We start from the raw sequence: 16,865 nt of genomic DNA on the forward strand, positions 1-16,865 counted from the left end.
AAGTGTTTATTGCAGCTTACCACTATCACTGGGTGGTGTAGAACCTTTGCAGGCAATCATGTCTCTCTTTATAATACATTACATTTATAATAATATCTTCCACGCATTGTCCCGTACAGATTGCAAACGCAGTCTGATCCTGGTTGGTGAAATCTTGAATTACCACATATCAAATCATTCATTGATTCATGTAATCGAAGGAATCAAGATACCGGTATTGTATACAATTGACTGCAATATTGTTGGCCAGTTAAGTTTGAGGAATCAAGACACTGGTTTACCCATAAGTGACTGCAATCTTGTTGGTCATTTTATAGTAGTCCTTGCTGCTACCCCCTGTGGGTATCTCATGCTTGTCTTAAGAGGTGACTAAATGGGCCCAGGGGCTCTTAACTTGGGAGTGCGGGTTGGCGACCATGGGGTCTTTAGCGAAGTCATGACATTCATCAGGCCATGAACCTACTATGCTGGCATAGCAGGGGGAGAGGTGATACTCCCCGGTGGCGGTAGGAGGGGGGGGGTCCTAACCGGCTTGCCGGCGGACTTGAGGGAAATAAAACTCTCGCGGACCAAACACACAACCCTCTGTGGGTGGGGGACGCAGACGAAGAATACACCCACGGTATCCCCTGCCTGTCGTAAGAGGTGACTAAAAGGGGCAACCAAGGGATGATCAAATTAGAACCATGAGACTACTTATTAGTACCACCGCACGGGGAACACCATAGGTCGCTTTTACTTGCGCGTAGTACCACTATGTTAGGTACCAAATAGGTTTGTGATTAGTAGCAATAGAGTAGTCTACGTCGCCGGCTTCTACATTACCTCTGATTCGTACCACTATATGAGCAACATGGTTCTGCCTTGCCTATGCTTAGTACCCACTATGTGAGGAACACCACGGGATAGTGCACTTCTCTGTGGTTAGTTCACTTGTGTGAGGAACGCCATAGGTTTTCATTGCCTGTAAATATTGCCGCATTGTGCGAAACACCATAGGTCTGCGAATTTCATTACCGCAATATCAATCAATACTGATCTGCATTTAGGGCAGTCGCCCAGGTGGCAGTTGCCCTATCTGTTGCTTTCCTAGCATTTTCCTAAATGATTTCAAAGAAATTGGAAATTTATTGAACGTCTCCCTTGGTAAGTTATTCCAATCCCTAACTCCCCTTCCTATAAATGAATATTTGCCCCAGTTTGTCCTCTTGAATTCCAACTTAATCTTCATATTGTGATCTTTCCTACTTTATAAATGCTATTCAAAGTTATTCGTCTACTAATGTCATTCCACGCCATCTCTCCGCTGACAGCTCGGAACATACCACTTATAATACCAATATAAATGGTCAGTTATTGGACATTATAAATTTTCCAGCTAACTCATTCTTGGTTGCCAGCGTTTCGCCCTCGTGTGCTAGGGTGGGCTCATCAGTTGGTACCTAGCACACCTACCAATACGCTGGCTAGTGCATACTGTGGAGGCCACTGCGTAGGCTAACTGGAGCCACCGGCAGTGCCAATGCACTAAGAGACTTTGTTTCATCACTAAAAATTGATGCCTGCTTGGCCATCAGATGCACTAGCCAGCGTATTGGTAGGTGTGCTAGGTACCAACTGATGAGCCCACCCTAGCACACGAGGGCGAAACGCTGGCAACCAAGAATGAGTTAGCTGGAAAATTTATAATGTCCAATAACGGACCATTTATATTGGTATTATAAATATACTCATTCAGGACAAATATTTCAGATTCCCTATGGGAATCAACATCTATATCATCACATACCACTTAGTCGAGCAGCTCTTCTTCTTTCTCTCAGTTCTTCCCAACCCAAAGATTGCAACATTTTTTGTAACGCTACTCTTTTGTCGGAAATCACCCAGAACAAATCGAGCTGCTTTTCTTTGGATGCTGCTTTCTTTGGATTTCATCTGTGAGTAGTACCATAATGTATGGAATACCGCGAGTCTACGCTACTTTTGATTAGTACCGCAACATGATAAATAGCATGGTTCTATTTTCCTAGCGATGAGTACCATTATTAGGGGCTGATGACTTGGATTTTGGACCCGTTTCGACTACAAGCATCATCGACTCAGTATTGTGCTTTAGACACAGTCCTTTGGTCAGTAATGCTGTTATTTAATGATAGTTTCTGGGAATGTGGGGCATTGCGGGACAGATTCACTGATTGTTTTAAATTCATATCCATCCATTCATTCTTCGTCCTCATGTTTTCGAATCTGGTCAGTGGAGGATTGTGGATTTTTAAATTACCCTAACATTTCCTCTCATTTCGTACCATTAGGGGCTGATGACCTAGATGTTAGGCCCCTTTAAACAACAATCATCATCATCTTTTACCAGGCTCCTCACGTTCGTCTAACCTCAACGGTATTACGTATGGAAGCCCCAGGAGTCTTCAGCCAATACCTTAATTTTTTGAAATGTTGGACACCTTCCATTTTTTCCTCTTCTCAGTAGAGGATGGTTCGTTGCCCAGTTTTACTTGCTCTTAAAACAACAGTCACCTCCAGCACCACCACCTTGTTGCTAGGTTTCATACTTAGTACAATCCTTTTGTATCATTTAGTTATTTTCATCTAAAAGAAATATTACCTATAATATTTCTGTTCCCTAATTTTGTGGTAGCTAAGTAGGTTGACTGTTAATATTTTAGGCATAGAATTTTCTAAGTACTGGTAAGTACTATGTTGAAATTTTCTCGACTGATTGGAATTCTTTGAAGACACAACACTATACCCCTCTAATTTTCCGTAAAAGGATTTCCTGAATTTTTAGTGTTGGCCTACCTAATATCTGTTTAAATTTTGCCTGCTTTAAAGGATATGTATATTGCTTTCGTAGTGGGAGATAGAGTCATAATTTTAATTCAGGTCTGCTTGCAGCTGCTTTATGGCTTTGGTACCGCTGCTCGACTGCAAACACTCTGGTATCTTCGGCAGGTAGATGTGCACACATTCTCATGCATCAGTGTAATGTGGATGAACAGGAAAAATGAACTTACTTCAGTAACATCATTTAGCAAATTAAAATTTTTTAACATTCATGGATTATGTTGGAAGCGTTTGCCTTGGTGCTTCCAAAAAAAGCATTGCAGCGTCTTAACATTTTCATTAATTTGTTGCAACTCTTCTTTTGACATGTCTTGCTCATTGACTAATGAATAGTGATATGTTCAGAATGCAAGGTCAGCTGAGTTCAAGGAATTACAGATATGATTTGCTGAAGGGACTGGGGTATTAGCAGATGGGTGGTATGTGCCCGAGGTTATAAGCAAGTGCAAGCAGGCCTGAATAAAATGATTGCTCTGTATAAGCATTTCTAGACAGAGTTCTGTATTTTACATAATTATTACAGCATAGTGATATGTTTCAAATATTCGTCATGTTGAATACCAATAAATTGTTTCCTTAAAATCATTTTGATGAGGGAATAGAACTTTTTATGTAAATGAAATAGCAATGCACATTCAGCAGTTTGTAAAGGTTGTTGGATATACTAGCAATGGACTGAAATTTACCCATGATAACAAAGATATTTAGAAATAAATACGAAAGTTCAAAAGTAGAAAAGCAGCTGGAATTGATAAGATTTCTGGGAATATACTAAAGGCAATGGTTTGGAATATAGTAATATATCTGAAGTGGGCTTCTTATTTGATTACTGTTTGCATCATCATCATGATCATTTAACAGTTCCAGTTTCCCGGGGGTTCTGCTGGCGAGCCTCTTCCATTCTGTCTTATTGAGATATATATCTTCTGTTGTTAACCTTTAGATACTCGCGCTCAGTTTTCCCCCTTTATTACTCGCATGGGGTCTTTAAGGCCCCCGGGATATTATGCACTGAAAAATACTCTAATTAGAATACAATTGCATCTTATTTTACTGCAAACACTTCACCACATTAAAAAGCATTTTTACAAGAAATCAATACACATTAAGTTCATGAGAGTGTTCTTTTTCGCACATTACACTCATTTCTCATAGATGTTCTTCATGTGCTCTCCACAGACATGTTCCTTGTATTTTTCACATCTAGTTTTTATTTTCCTGTCCTTTGACCTAGAGCAAATCACGCATCTCTTTCTTGAATTGTCTGGCTCCTCTATATCTTCCCTGTCACCATACCTGTACGTAGTCTTTTCTTGAGATTTCTAGGAAGGCTAGGTATAGCAACCCGCGCCAACAGCCATGGTTTAATGAGTTCTTTCGCCAGTTCTTTCAAAAATACTCTCCTTGGCATGTATTTCTCATGGCTGGAATTGAATTTCCATACAACGAAAGCGTTGATACCAACCACATTGAAGAGATGGTAGCAAACAACGAGTGTCCATCTCTTGGTTCGTCGTGCTACGTTGTAAGTTTGGCAACTTGTCATTTGTGTCTACACCACCTTTCGTGTTCACTAATTCACTTTCACATTCTTCACTTTCGGAGTTATGATTGCTGAATATTTCACAGCCTGGATCAGAATCAGAAGCAACTGGGACTTCATCATCGTCGTCTTCTTATTCTTCTTATAAAAGCCACAGTTCAATATCCTTTACTTGACGACTGTATCTTGCAGCTATATTCATCTGAAAGCGAAATACAAATAGAAGTAACCCGGAATTATAAGAGAAAATCAATAACACATCGCTCTATTTGTTGCACTGTACCTCATGTCAAAGTAGAAGCGTCTTATGCTGTAGGTTATAGGCTTACTACCTGTACATTAATAATTCACAGATATCACAAGAGGTTCAGATGCTGGCCAAAATATGTGTATTACTAGTTCACATCATCAAAACTAAATAAATAGTTAGTTATAAGCAACATTTGCAAGAATATGGAAAGAGTTACCTTAATTTTATTTTCATACGTAATTACTCTCGTGGGGTCTTCCAGACCTGGTCACTTCTCTCCACTGAGTACCTTACTTGGCAACAATGAGCCAACTACTGCACTGAGCTCCCCTCCCCACTACATGAAGCTATTGCATGTGTCAAGGTCACACGTAGTCACTTGGGGAAAATATAACAATTTAAAAAGGGAGTGGGGCCTCAAAGACCCCGCGCGAGTAATTAAAGGTTAATGACATCCTCCAGTGTCCTTCCCCGATCTGCAATGACCATCTTTATGATGTCCATCGAGTGTGTTCTTGGTCTTCCCACCATCTGTTTCTCTGCCACATGTCGCTCCAAGTTAACATATGCTGTCCTTGTTGGCTCCATCCTCATTACATGCACAAACCACCTCAATCTGGACATGCTGATCCAATTTAGCAATGATGTAACAATCCAAGCTTCCTTCCTAACCACATCATTCCTTAACTTGTCCAGTTTGGTTTTTTGAATTGCGGACCTAAGGAACTTCATCTTGGATGCCTGCAACCTTGATGAGTCTTTCTTAGTGAGGGTGCAGGTTTTAATACCATAGGTTGGTATGAAGTACTGATTGAAAATCACCAGCTTTGATTTTGTTGGTACTTTGGGATCTCAGAGGAGTGTTCGTACTTGCTGGTAAAAGTGAGAGCTCTTCTGCACTCTATTTGCCACCTCCTTTGTGGCTAGTGTATCTCGAGATATTACACTGCCGAGGTATGTAAAGCTTTCCACACTTTCTAGTGGATGGTTTGCTAGCATGATGTTCACTGGTCATCCCTCTCTGTTTATTGCCATCACTACTGTTTTGAGTTAAATTATCTTGAGATTGAACTCCTGGAACTAAACCTTCCATTCATTGAGTCTTGACTGTACTTGTTCCTCAGTTTCTCCCCAGATCATAACGTCATCAGCAAAGGCGATTGCATTTAGTTCACTAGAGGTTTTCGTGATGTTCTTCATTATGTTCCATGATGGTCATAAACAATAATGGGGACAGTGCACTGCCTTGCTGGACTCCACTTTCGGTCTTGAACCAGGATAATAATAATAATAATAATAATAATAATAATAATCGGATGGCCTGAGCTACCGTTTGCAGACATTTTGATTTGACGCCATCTGGCTGTCTGCTCATCAATTTCGACGTTCCGGTTTACTCTGTCTGCCATCTAGCGGACCTAGAGTAAACCGGATCTCTCTTGGGCGTCTATGGCTGAGATTTAATTAATTTTGTCGGGTAAATACCAAATGTATCACCAGAGATCTTTTACATGCCAACATCGTACGACATGGAGTGTCGAATGGACTTTTTTCCGCCCTTCAAAAATCCGACTACCTCTGCCGGGTTTGAACCCGCTATCTTGGGATCCGGAGGCCGACACTCTACCATGAACCCACAGGATGAATGTCCGTCACCCAATTGCACACAGCTGGTACAGTTCACATACAGCATCTGAACTTTCCTCACCAGTCCCTCTGGCACATTCCTTTTTCTTAGGCATTCCCATATCTTCTCTCTTGCAATGCTGTCATATGTCTTCTCAATGTCAAGGAAAGCCATAAACAGATCTTTGCCTTTTTCCCAATATTTTTCCATTAACATACGGACAGGTCTGTTGTGGACCTGTTAGGCCTGAAGCCATACTGTTCCTCTTCAAACTGTGGCTCTAAGGTGACTCGCAATCTGCTCTCTAAGATTTTCTTAAGAATCTTAAGCCCATGATAAAGGTGTGTTATTCCCTGGTAGTTGGAGCATTTTCGGCGATTTCCTTTCTTAAACAAGGGGATAATGACACACTTGCTCCAATCAGTAGGTATCCTGCCATCTTTCCAAACTGCATTGAGCACTCTGTGTAGCCACTGTAAACCCTGGATTCCTGCTGCTTTAATCATGTCCGTGCTCCTTCATCGATTCCTGGGAATTTCCTTTGCGGCATCTTAAGGGCTGCTTCCGTTTCTGCCCATGTAATGGGAGGTACCTCTGTGCAGATTTCAACAGCTGGTTCTTTTGTTCTCTGATCTGTTTTGTCCTATTCAAAAGGTGATCAAAATGATTCCTCAGAACCTCTCTGATGTCCTCTTCTTTCCTGGCCAAGTTTCCATTAGGATCCTCAATTGCTTTGATGGTTTCAATTGAATTTCTTTTGTTTTTGATCACTTTGACCAATAGTTTCATATTGCCTCTACTGCCTTCCTTCAGTTTTTGAGTAAATTTCTCCCAGCACTTTATCTTCTCCTCTTCTACTACTCTTTTAACTCTCAATTTCTTGTCCCCGTAAACTTGCTCGAGGTCTCTGATCTTTCCCTTGTCCATTACCTGTTCTGGCTTGGGTTTCTCTCTATCTCATTCTTTTTGTGCCATGTTCCTTTCCTTTATTGAGGATCTTACTCTCTCATTCTACCAGAGTGTCTCTTTTTCCTTACTCTTGTACTTGTCTTCCTGCAAACCTCTATTGCTTCTTTTATCAAGGTGTTTTTAAATCTTGTCCACTCTACCTCACCACTCTCCACGTCTTCCATAGGCAGTTGTCCTCTTATACGGTCCTGATTGCATAAAGGAGCTATACAAAATGAATGGAGAGTTGCTATAGTAGCCCCAGTGTATAAAAGAAAGATCGATAAACATAAAGCAGATAATTATAGCCGATCAGCTTGACATGTTGCAAGTAAGTTGTGGGAAAGCCTTTTTCCTGATTATATTAAATATATTTACAAAATTACTGACTGGTTTGATAGTAGGCTGTTCGGGTTTTGGAAAGGTTATTCCATTGAGGCTCAACTTGCAGAACTCCTGCAAGGTATGAGAGATATTTTAGATTCAGAAGGTCAGATGGACTGTATTGTTACTGCCCTGTTCAAGGCTTTTGATATGGTAGATTACGGGAGATTACTGTTAAAAATGAGGGCTATTGAACTAGACGGTTACACTTTACTAACTCGTTTTAATTTTTAGGTAGGTTAAAATCATGCAAAAATGATGTGAAATTATACCTAAAGTAGATGAGAGAAGAGATCCTTTATGCTTGACAGCCACCCACCACCAATCCAATCCAATGGTCTTGTGACTAGCCGGACTTAACCAATCCAGACCGCTGATCTCATCATGAGCCGGACATATCTCATACACTGTAATGTTCATGCCACTAGCTTGGCCCAAGTTCCTAAGTTGGCAGCATTGTGTAGCATGCTGTGACATCACGAGAACTGCCCCACATTGGATTCTTAACCTCTCTTTTGTGAACTAGTTAGTAAAGTTTTACCAGTTAGACAAAGGAGTGATTGAATGGGTGGCTCCCTCCTTGAAGTATTCTTATATAGAAAAATTTAAACAGACACTGCGGCAATTTCCTGTGTTACTGGATTCTTAGGGCCATTTTCTCCAAATCGAGTTAAACCTGGTATAAATTAAACACGTTTAACTTTAGTACCTAGTTTAAACTTGGGTCCATTTTCTTCACCAATTTCTGACACTCGTTTAGTTTAAACGGGCGAGCTGTCGTTGGCGCTAATGTTGACTGCACTGAAGGAATAGTCGAAGGCATGGTCGATTGGAATTGGCCAATCAGATACAAGTAATTCAATGACCGACATTTTTGTAATAATATCAGCTGTTTGTGGCGAATTAATGCTATCGTACGTAGTGAATAAAGAAGAAATTCTGCGGGATATTAGCTTTACTGACAAATAAATTGTTTACATTTGTGCTAAGTGTTGTGTCATATAATTTTACCCATTGCTGTCTACAATTTCTTGGAACGCACTTTTATTTATTATTTTTCTCTGTCATGCTTTACCATAAATAAGTACCGTGAGCCTAATACGTGTCTTTTGATGTCTGTATTGTCTTACGGAACACACGGGAATATTGAAATATTAAAATCCTGGTCTTTCAGCAATAGGCCTTCGGTATTCCTTTCCTCAGAAAATCAACATTTATGTGAATTTCAAGTAAACAAATTCCAAGCATGTTCGGGATCTATCTCCTATTTAAATCCATCGCCCTCGGCCGGGATCAATCTCACAAACCTTGGATCCAGCAGACAGACCACTGATATATTATTTGGAGATTTATTACTTGATTCCATATTCGTTTATAACATAACCAAGTTCGCAATATGTCGTACTGTATGCATAATACTCTTCTCCCTATAGCATTAATATTTCTATTGCTGGTATGCTGGCAATAGTTACGACGAAACATTCTTAACTATAATTTATTCTATTACAAGTTTACTAGCAAGCATGAAACACTTTATTGTTTTTCTGATCCTATAAATATATAATCTAGCGATTAGAAATTGTATACCACCGCCTCTCCTACCGTGCCGGTCGACATTCTGATGGTAAAAATATTTTCGACAAATTGGATTTGAACCATCTACTCACAGATTCGGACGATGCTGACCTAATGCTTTAGCGACCACAGCCACCAGACATGGCATGGAGGGCGGACGTATTACACGACTTATGTAGGAATATTTTTATGCTTCACATTACAGTATTCATACCACCAACAGTATTTTACAGTATAAAATATTATAAGGAGACTGCAATTTAAAGTCTGTGGTCCCCGTTGTTAATAAGAAAAATGCCTGCAGCATCATATTTTAAAGCAACCAGAATCGTTGCTTCTAGCGAAATAGCATTATTTCGTGCAGTTGACGTTTTAAAAGAATCCTTCTTCGATACTAGACAATCCTTGCTGTTTGCTTATGTATTATAAATCCATCAAAAAAACTCCGTTACATCCGATTTTCCAAGATTGTAAACTTTTGTTGGAATGCGGCTTCTTAACCTCACTTGCACATCAAAATTATTTCCTATTTAACCAAAGACTTCAATAAATTCTCCCATTTTTCTAATGCTAATACTAGGTTATAATTTTAGTACGTTTTCTATTAAAGTGCTGTAGTACTGGTAGTCAAAACTAACCCTTCTACCAGTAAAATCACAGATACGTTAATAAAATGTCAAGAAGGTTGAATATAAACAGTAGTTTAAACCTACAATATAGAAGGTTTAACTTTGAACCAAGTTTAAACTTGATACAAAGTTTAAACTAATATGGGGAAAATGAATATTAGTTTAAACTCAGACTTAAACCAGATTAAAATAAACCTAGTTTAAACTCATTTGGGGAAAACGGCCCTTAACCTCTCTTTTGTGAACTAGTTAGTAAAGTTTTCCTATGCTCCTATTGGCTGCAGGGCAGTTCCTGTTTTCTCCGATAGAGCTTGCGTCGTTTGGTCTACTGCTGCCTCTTTTTGTGAAATGAATCCGTGGAGTTTGAAAATGACATTTCATGGTGTGAGCTAGACGTATTTGTAGTATCCGCGACATAACTATCCACTGGTCTTGTCACACATAACTATCCACTGGTCTTGTCACTGACCAGTACTGTCAGGGGATACTAGAGGCCGGCTGGTGGCTCTAACCTGACCTCCTTTGCTTGCCCCAAGCCCAGTGGTCTTGGTACTAGTCGGACCTAACCAATCCAGACCAGTGGTTTTGGTCATGAGCCGGGTGTATATCATATTCTGTAATGTTTTTGCCACTAGCTTGACCGAAGTTCGTAAGTTGGCAGCATTGTGTAGCGTGCTGTGACATTGTGTGAGCTGCACCATATTGGATTCTTAACCTCTCTTTTGTGAACTAGTTAGTAAAGTTTTAGCAACTAGACAAAGGAGTGATGAATGGGTGGCTAAGTTTGTAGAAAACAGAATTCGGGGAGAGTATGTGAGTATGAGAGTATGTAAAGTATGTGATCCTCAAATGATTAAGGGGAGGGTTCTGCAAGGCAGTTTTACGATATTCAACCTTTGTTTGCTTATCTTCTTCTTCTTCTTCCTTGTTTTGTCATTGATATACTTCATTGATGACATCCTGCTTGTGGAGCTGCTAATGCTGCTGCATATCCTCCATGGTTAGCAGAATGCAGTTGTACTTTGTTGTTGGTATTGACTTGTGTTACATCAGTGGAGCTGTAAAGTTGTTGCCCTATCTGTTGGGCCCAGCTGTTCTCTGGCCTTCCTCTTCTTCATACTGCAGTAGCTGAAGGTCAAGGGCTCTTTTGGCTACTTAGCTTTAATACTGTTCATTCACCTTCTCGAACCATATCACCCGCTCATGCTGAAACTTCTTCACGACCGCCTCTTTCACGTGCAACGTGCTTCTTATTCACCGATTTCAGATGTGATCTTTCTTCAAAACTTTTGTTGACATTCTCAGTATCTTCATCTCCATGGCATTTAAACTACAATTGTGGTATTCATAGAATGTCCAGCAGGCAGTACAGGCCTCACCACTCATATAGAGCTTACCTGTAAGCTCCAGTGGCATCATCTTATGCAGAACACTGGTGATTTTTTTTTTCCACTTCAGCCAGTCTGCACTGATCCTGTGATTTATATCCTTATCACATCATCCAATTTTTCCACCACTGAGCCAATGTATTGAGAACAGCTACATTTTGGGAGTGGCTGGGAGTCAAAATATTTAGCATTGAAGCCATGGGATCTGTGAAAGTGAAGTGAAGATGTTTGGTCATTGAGTGGCTTACTTTCAGTCTGTTGTCTTATAGCACTTTTCACAATTTTTCAAATAATTCTTCAAGCAATACAGTACCATGTTGTCGCTGATTAATGTCACAGTAATATGTGAAGTAGTGCACCTATGATTACAGATATCAGGAAATTCATGACAATGATTAAAAGGATTGGGTTGGGAATACTGTCCGGGTGGACACCACATTTGACTGGAAAAGTTCTGATATACCTGCAAGGCATCTCAAATGAGTGTTTGCATCCTTGCACTATCCTTGATCAATTTCACGTGAGATTCTGGAATGGCAGGAGCTCATAATGCTGCCTGAATCAGATCTCTCATTACACTGCCGAATGCCTTCTCAAGTTCAATTTGTTCTTGTAAAATGGAAGCAAGAAACTTTTGTGAAACATGTTTGGCATTGGGTCACTGTTCTTGATTTTGTTGAGCAAAACTTGCAAATACTTTATTCCACATCTCTTCCCACAGCTCTGCTGGAATTTTGTCAGGGCATACTGATTTTCCATCCTTCATTTGATGCACTGCTTCCTTGACTTCTTCAAAAGTGATAACACCAGTGTCATTTAAGTTAACTGGGACAACAATAGGTGTTGTATTCCACGGGAAATCTTCATTTAGCAGTTTCTTGAAGAAGTTTCTCCAGCCTTCCTGATGTCATTGTCCTTGATAAGAAGTTTGCCTTGATAATCATTATGAACTTCGGTGCCAGGATGTCCTTCATGTCGTCGTGTCTTTGAACTGCAATCTTAGAGAGCCCCTAATCATACAGCTCGCATGCTGCCGCATGCACCCTTTTTGCTGCTGCCTCCTTCTTCTTGTGATATTAGTTTGTCAGCCTGTTTTTCTCCTCTGACAAGCTTGGGTCGCATATTGTCCATGCCTGAAACACCTGTTTCTTCTCCTGAACTGTTTTGTTTATGTTGTCATTCCAGAACCATGCCTTTTCTGATGTTTAGATGGCCCTTTGAAATACCAAGCTGTTCTTTGGCCTTCAGCACACAGTGGGCCTTGAATGTGGCCCACAGATGATCCACAGTCAATTTGTCAGCGACCACAATACAACATTCCAAATACTTTACCACTCTATCCACGAACTGCACATTTAATGGCTTTCTCGTCTTGAACTGTTTGATTTTGTCTACTGTGACTGACTTTTCTGTTGTGTTTCATTTGAATTTCAGTCAACAGGATTTGATGTTGGGTTGCAGCTGGTTCCCTCAGTGTGAATTTACAGTCCTTGATGACAGGATGCGATGACTAATATTCTTTAAATCACTATAAGAATGATTTATTGTTGAACGGTGTACACAAAACCACATATGTAAACACATTGTTCAACTGGCAAAGAAGGCAATCATACCACTGAGATTTATGCAATTGTGGTAATCCTTATTGGCAGCAGACCAAATCACATGTCAGTCATTAATCAGATACCGCCTAGTTCAATGAGTAGAATTGCAACTAATGATAACATAAAGAAGATATCACGACAAGTGGACAATAGTGCACACGGAAGACTTTAAACCATGACCTTATAAGAGCATAAACTTTTTCTTAACACGTAGGTGACGGGCCCCGAGAAATCTTGTACGCTCGCCAGTGGTAGGTGACGGGTTCCGAGAAATCTCTGTTTTATTCACAGCATTGTCTTAGGTCTCCCTGTGACATCTCTTGACCATATATTGAACTATTTTGGACTTGCACATTGAGTAGAATAAATCGTAGATGTATATCTGCCACTTTTCTTTTATTCATGACCTTCTTTTATTCTTTGATTTAGTTTCAAAACGTTGTCTTTCTTTCTGCCGGTCCAGTCAGTGATAAGGTGGAGTGCTCGCATAATACAGTGTTAGCTGAAAACTATATTTTAGAAGAATTGTATGCCGATGATCGTTCAAATGGATATAGTGCTTGTGAATTAGTGGAAACTGAATGTGAGAGTGATAGTGGAAGTGATATTGAAGCCTTTATGCTGTAATTTACATGGTGTGATCATTTATTCAAGTGACTCTGATGACGACAACGATGTAAACATTGATGATGTATTAGGAATTAACGCTGAAGATGGTTTTATGAACACAGATCTACTGACATATTTACAACTTGAAGGATAACATTTTGACTAGTTTAATATTTGTGTATTTTTATAATCATGTGCACTCTTAGTTATGCGTAGTAGAAAAATGTCCGGTCCACAGGGTAGCCTATGTGACAAGCTCTAGCATCCGGTCAGCAATGTATGAGAACATTTTAACATTCATATCATTCTTCTTACTTCAGTTTTAAATGTTTTTAACTACAATATGTAATGTCAATTTTAGCAATCTACTGAAGATGATCCAATTAGGACTGAAACATGTATAGTTGTGACGAATGTGAAATTCAAGTTTTTTAAAATTCACATTAACCGTAAGGTATTGAATAAGGAGGTAACTGTTCAATAACAAATCATTGTTATAGTGATTTAAAGAATATTAGTTTAGCTGTCAATACAGAAACATGAAATTTATATTTTGAGGGTGTGAAGATTTAAATGTTGATTTTTATAATAAATATCTCTGATTAAAATCAGTTGGCTTACTTATTCTCATCTTATTACCTGGTGTACATTGTTCAAAATTAAGTAGCAGAGGAGAGATCCTTACTTTATGCTTGCCCATTCAAAGGAGTTTTCTTAGTTATATAGAAGAATCAAAAGTGGGACAGCATACAACATTGCCCATAAGAGTATTCAAATGTTTCCTCTTCCCTGAGGGACTCTTTATTCCCAATACGCTATGTGGTAATAAGATTGAACTAACGTGAATGTAAATTGAGTTTAAGTGTAAGCAGTAGCTAAGTCGGAAGCAACACTGCTGTAGCTTGAAAGGCCTAATTATAGTATGCCTTCATCCAACTATGGTAAAAATATTATGCATGGTAATAATATTAGACGAAAAGTGAAAGAAAATTGAGGTTGTGCAGTATAAGCAGTGATCACAGTGCAGGATATAAAGCGATGACAATAGTTGTAGGCATAATTATTTACATGTTATTGTCTAACTCACACAGAAATGTTTTATGATAGTGAGATCACAAGAACCTCGTTTATCCAGATTAAGTGAGAGTACAGAGTAAGTACTGATCCGGATGATCAAAAATCTGGATAATCCAGAAAAAAAACTAAAAAACAAATATAGTACATGTTATATAATCTATTAACATAAGTTGTACAGTAATAACCTTTTTCAACTGTACAAAAAATATAAGAACATTTTCTTACATTTACGACTGTTTTATGCACTAAAATAATGTGCGAGTTTTTTTCTGTTTTACATTTGTATAGTGTTTGCGTGCAGCACGATCATGAAGACGTTTTACTAACATCAGTTCTGCCAGTATGGTTTCAGTCTGGGATTCTAAATAGGCCATCAGTTTGTCCAGATGCACTGTTGCCTCTCCATGAGTCATTGATTCTTCTGATGGAGCGCCGGTTTCATTTTCAAATTCGCCATCCCTCTCGTCATAACCTGCCGAGGAACAATAGACAATAATTTCTTCATTTGTCATTATGCCTTAGCCTGAATTACAGTAATTTTTCAACCAGTCATTTACGTCATTCTCATCTATGTCCGAGCATCCGGAAATGCATGCAAATGTGTCAAGGAACTCAGAAGAGTCCACAACTTCACAAACCTCAGTGGTAGATGCACAGATAGAAGGCCATAGATGTTTCCAAGACTTTTTAATTGTCATTTCACTAATTTGATCCCTTGCAGATGCGATCGTATAAATAATGTCTTTCATATTATTGATTTCAATACCGAAATTACATCATATTCCCCTTCTTCGATCAGTTTGCTGAGCAGCTACCTCCTGTGTAACCGCTTGATGTTTTCCAATACACTCTGGTCCATTGGTTGCAACAGAGCTGTTACATTAGGTGGCAGAAATTTCACCCGAATGTCACCTCTGTCCAACTCTTCTACTCCCAGCTGTGACGGCGCATTGCCAATGAACAAAATGGCCTTCAGTGGCAAACCTTGTTTTATTAAAATCCTTTTTACGTTCAGCACGAAGTCCACTATCCATCTGCATTCTTTTGGGATGTGTAAGAAACCGGCAAGGCAGATTGATTCACATTTTTAAGAGCACGGATATTTTTTATTTCCATAGTGACAGCAGAGGAAATTTACGTCCTCCAGATTCATTGGCGTATGCCATAATTGTAATGCGATCTTTACTTCCTTTATAACCCCTTGCCGATTCATCTTATTTTGGGCGTAAGTGTCTTATTTGGTAGCATGCGATAAAACAGCCCAGTTTCATCGGCATTATATATCTCATCTGGCGTTAAGTTATTGGCGCAAATAATGCCCTGAAATTCTTTTATGAAACTGTCAGCATCGACTTTATCCCCAAAACATTCATCAGTCACTGAAAGCTGGCGTACGTCATGATGAGCTTTTCACCTTTCCAACAAACCCTGACTGGCTGTGAAGGTAGGATCTCCATTTACTAGCTTGCTGTTTAAACTAAGCACCTTTTCTTGTAAAATCGGTCCTGAAATTGGAACACCATGCTCTCTTTTTTTCACTAAACCACATGAATAATGCCTTATCTAGAGATTCATCTCTAGCTTATTTTACTGTGGCTTGTTTCTCTACACTATCTTTCATCATCATTTTAAAGTAGAAGTCCTCAATTTCTTTTCCGTTTTTCTTCCAATCAGGCACAGTTGAAGTCCCTACACCAATATTTTTCAAAAGTTCTCCTTTGTCCAGCCTGTTTAATGCTTCTGACTTTTTGTCCATGGAAACAAGCACTATCTTCAGCTTTGAAGCCATTGTCACGCTCACTCACTCAAACAATACAATACTGCACAGGAAAATACTGTAACTGTACAACGTGGTGTTAACCTTCAGCTACTGATGTGGTCTCAGACTACTGAATATGACGACTCACTCCCTTCCTCTTTCATCATCTTAAGCAATCACACAGTGGGTCATTATTGAGCAACGATGTGAACCCGAGATAAGAACGTTTGCAGTAGCGGATGAGTTTCATAGACTCCATGTCAGCAGGACCGTCATTAAAAAAGTGATCGATGAAGTGACTAAACGTTTGCCAAGTGACGTATCTTTGCGTGCTGAGTCACATTAGTTGTGCGTTGCATTCAGAAGAGCGTGGGTTCGAATCCCACCTTGGCCGTCCTGAGAATTATTTGCACGGTTTCTCATTCTCAATTCCAGGGGAATGCGGATGGTACCTTTGATAGACCGTGGCTGAATTACTTGCTTGGTGGAAACCACATTCAAGAAGAGTCATCCCCATAAAAGAAATACTGTACAAGTAAAAATAATTTTTTATTATTTTCGATCGGGATAAACCGGAGATCTGGATTAATGAGGGACGGATAAACGAGGT

The 16,865-nt window shown here is 39.5% G+C and overlaps 1 protein-coding gene across 1 annotated transcript in view; it reads left to right on the forward strand.

Annotated features, from left to right (window-relative positions):
- The window catches only part of galla-2 (MIP18 family protein galla-2), a 45,186-nt gene that overhangs the window by 670 nt on the left and 27,651 nt on the right, over positions 1-16,865 (forward strand). The window lies entirely within an intron of this gene.

The sequence above is a fragment of the Anabrus simplex genome, chromosome 1 (assembly GCF_040414725.1).
Source record: "Anabrus simplex isolate iqAnaSimp1 chromosome 1, ASM4041472v1, whole genome shotgun sequence".
Lineage (NCBI taxonomy): Eukaryota > Metazoa > Arthropoda > Insecta > Orthoptera > Tettigoniidae > Anabrus > Anabrus simplex.